General features: G+C 53.3%; 1 pseudogene; it reads left to right on the top strand.

Annotated features, from left to right (window-relative positions):
- The first annotated feature begins 1,003 nt into the window (after nucleotides 1-1,003).
- On the top strand, nucleotides 1,004-1,822 carry LOC116582383 (annotated as a pseudogene).
- Nucleotides 1,823-3,923: the final 2,101 nt, after the last annotated feature.

Raw genomic sequence — 3,923 nt, 5'->3', positions numbered from 1 at the left:
GACTGCAGGTACCCCTGTCCCAGAACAGAAGAGCCCAGCCCCTGCTGTCATACCTGGAAGACTCTGATAAGAGGTGGCCAGCGGTCCTGAGCTATCCCTTTCCCCAAGGGGCTGCAGCTGGTAGTTCCTCTCAGAGAGGGAAGCCTTCAATCTGAGGGTGCAAAGTCGGGTCAGCTGAGGTAGAGGATGGAGCAGGCCCCATCGGGAGGAAATATTAATACCATAATGGGCCCTCCCACCACAGATAAAGGAGGCCCCTGCTATAAGCCCTGGGAGACTCTGGGCAATTATACCCGATGTGGTGCCCCTCACGTCTTCCTCAGGAGAAAGTCAGAGGAGTTCAGCAGAGTGGTGGGGCCCAGACCCTGGCAGAAGAAAGATTAGGACTCTGAGCACCAAGAGAACCGTCTACCCCTGAACAGTGGGGAACTCAGAGTCTGGCCCTAGCCCTCCTGTCAGCTCTGGGGACCCAGGACTGAGCCTGTAGTCACACCCTGATCTGCCCCTTCAATTCTCCTTCTAGGAGCTCTAGAAACTGGAAGGTGAAAGCCTTGGTCTGAGGCCCATGTTGTCAGGTCAGCTCATCATTGAAGGCCTACACAGTGCCAGGAGTCAAGGTGAGGGGCATGCCCTGAATGTCTACCAAGGGCCCCAGAAGATGGGACCCACAGTGCCTGACTGTCCATGGCCTACTCTCAGCCCTAGAAGCCTTAGGCTTCTAGCCTGACCTCAGGCTTCTGACCTGACCTCAGGCTGTGCCAGCTGCTCCCTGAGGGGCTATCTCAATCCCTCTTTCAGTTCTTCAGAAATGAGCCAGTCAGGAGAACAGGAACCCTGTGAGGCCCATGAGCGCCACTAAAAAGGAGAGCTGGAAGCTGCCTTTACCTGAGCTGTCATGGATGAATTTCTCAGCTGAGGCCACTGATGCTTTCCCTCTCTCTCGCCAACGTCTGGGGATCCCCACTGCCCACCTTCCTGCAAGCTACCCCCAGTATAAGTCATCATGCCTCTGGGCCGGAAGAGGGAGGGCTGCAAACCTGAGGAGGACCTTCAGGCCCCAAGACAGCCCTGGAATCTGTGTGCAGGGTCTCATGTCTCAGGAGGTAGAAGCCACAACCTCCTCCTCTCTCTCCTTCGATCCCGGGCCCCACAGATGTGGTGCCTGCTGCTGGAAAACCAAGTATTCCCAATGGTTCTCAGAGAGCCAGCTTCCTTCCCACTGCCATCACAGCCACTCCATTGATGGAGTGGCTCTCAATCTGATAAGAGTTCTAGAAGCCAAGAAAAGGGGCTCCACCAGCACCTAAATCTTTGCTCAGGGATGCACTTTACAAAAAGGTGGCCAAACAAGGGTGGTTCCTGAGTGTCAAGTAGATAACAAAGGAGCCTACCACAGAGGCAGAAATGCTGAAGAGTGTCACCAAAGAGCACAAGGGCCACTTCGCTGTGATCTTCAAGAAAGCCTATGAGTGCACGGAGGTTGTCTTTGGCATCAATGTGAAGGAAGAAGACCCCATGCGATGCGATGCTGAGCGGTGAGCAGGGCCCACCCAAGACCGGCCTCCTGGTGGTGCTCCTGGTGGTGATCCTCCTGGAGGGTGACCGTGCCCCCGAGGAGGTGATGTGGGAAGCACTGGGGGTCATGGGGGTGTATGCCGGTGAGGAGCACATCATCTACGGGGAGCCCCGGGAGCTCCTGACCAACGTCTGGGTGCAGAAAGGGTACCTGGAGTACCGGCAGGTGCCCGGCAGTGACCCTGCCCGCTACGAGTTCCTGTGGGGTCCCAGGGCCCACGTGGAAACCAGCAAGATGGAAGTCTGACAGTTTTCGGCCAAGGTCATTGGCACTGATCCCACTTCCTTCCCATGCTAGTATGAGGAAGTTCTGCAAGATGAGAAAGAGAACCCAGGCCAGAGTTGCTGTCACTGACGGCACTACTGCCATGGCCAGTGAAAGTTCCAGTGTTCCATCCTGCAGCTTCTCCTGCCCTAAGCGAAATCTGGAGAAGATTCTTCTCTCTTCGTTTGAAGACAATAGCCAAATGTCCAAGTAGCATAGAGCTGGGCCCTACTGAGCAGGGAGCCCAACATGGGACTCGATCCAAGGACCCTGAGATCATGACCTGAGCTGAAGGTAGACGCTTAACCTACTGAGCCACCCAAGCACCCTCTCTTTTTTTTAAAAAATAAATTTTCATTTTTATGTAATCTCTACAACCAGTGTGGGACTTAAACTCACAGCCCTGAGATTAAGAGTCACATTTCTACTGACTAAGCAGGCCAGGTGCCCCTCATACAATCTCTTGTAATAGAAAGTTTAATTAGCTTCAGAATCTAACTGTATGAATGATAGTGGTCACACATTCATAGTTGTTCATCAGGTTTAGGAATATGTAGTTGAGCGCCACGAATGAACCAGATGTTCCACAAGGATTGCTAGAAAAATAGGGTGATATTCCTTGAAGTGACGCCAAGAAGCCACTAGGAAGGCATCTTTTCCCTGGTCTGTTTTTTTTTTTTTTTTAAGATTTTATTTATTTATTTGACACAGAGAGAGAAAGCAAGAGCAGGAACACAATCAGGGGGAGTGGGAGAGGGAGAAGCAGGCTCCCCGCTGAGCTGGGAGCCTGATGTGGGGCTCGATCCCAGGACCCTGAGATCATGACCTGAGCCGAAGGCAGACGCTTAATGACTGAGCCACCCAGGTGCCCTTTCCCTGGTCTATTCAAGCTAGACCTGCTCCATTAAAATGCCATTAGGCCCAGGTCACTGTGAGTGGATGCTAGCTCTCTCTAAGCAAGGACTGGTTTTTTGGAGGAGGGGCTGGCATGAACGGAAATAGTGTTTTGGATGGAGGAGCAGCTGGCGGGGATGGAAGGAGCTGGTCTTTGACTTGAGTGAATTCAAGGAGACTTGATAACCAAACATATGCCCTTCTCAGTTCTCTGGAATGTCTCTCGGGCCAGAAAAACAAGGTCTCTGTCCCAAGATACTGAAGGCAGACCTAAGAAGGAAGGTGACAATGCAAATCAAGCAGGAGAGGATGGAAGGCCCTGGGGCGCAGTCACAGTAGGAGCAACGGTCATTTTCAGGAGCTGGGGGGACCAAGAGCTAAGCTGCCAGGTGTCAGAGCTGCGACTGAAGCCACAAGCCAGACACAGCAGAGCTAAGCCCGATCGCTTCCGGTGCTACTTTAAGCAAGAGCAAGAACAGGGGAAAGCGCCATTCCTTCTAGGTCGTTTTCTCCCAGTCACAGTGTCCCAGCCAAGAGTCAGGTGGGCGAGCGCGGGCATGGGGGTCACCTCACTGTCAAAAGAGCCAAAACAAATGCTCAGGGCAGTCGTATGCACCCTGAAGTCAGAGGAAGGCAAGGGGGAGTGGCTAAGGCAGGTGGGAAAAGTGTCTTCAAGGATCCCTCCTCCCTCCCCCCTTACGGAGGGCTAAGTAGAGGCCCAGAAGATCTCTGCCCAAGGCCTCAGATAAAGACACTTGAGAATGAAAGCCGGGGGCCAGGAATGCACCTATGAGAAGGGCCGAGTCTGATGTGGATGTGGAGAGGGTCGCTTCTCCCCATGAGGCCTGCCAGGTTATGCCTTTGAAATGGCCTGGGTCAGGCCTGAAAAATCCTACGTTAGGGTTTCTACCCAGGAGGCAGCCTCCTCAGCATTTTATCGGGGTGTGATATATGCTGGTCTGACTCGCGTCACACACATTCCTGCAGTCCGACTAGAAGGGGCTCGCCCAATTTACCTCGGAGAGGACGAGCCGAAGGTTCATAGCACTTGATGATTTCCCCAGGTCCATGAGACAGAGCTGGGACTAGACCCGTAGTCCGAATTCATCTGGTGGCCCTGCGGTTCCCACTCCCAGCCTGAGGCATCTTGCATCTCTTAGTTCATTCATTTCTCTTCTCAGTTCTCTAG

Source organism: Mustela erminea, chromosome X, assembly GCF_009829155.1.
Source record: "Mustela erminea isolate mMusErm1 chromosome X, mMusErm1.Pri, whole genome shotgun sequence".
NCBI lineage: Eukaryota > Metazoa > Chordata > Mammalia > Carnivora > Mustelidae > Mustela > Mustela erminea.
Note: the sequence above shows the minus strand (reverse complement) of the source record. Positions and strands in the feature narration are given on the sequence as shown.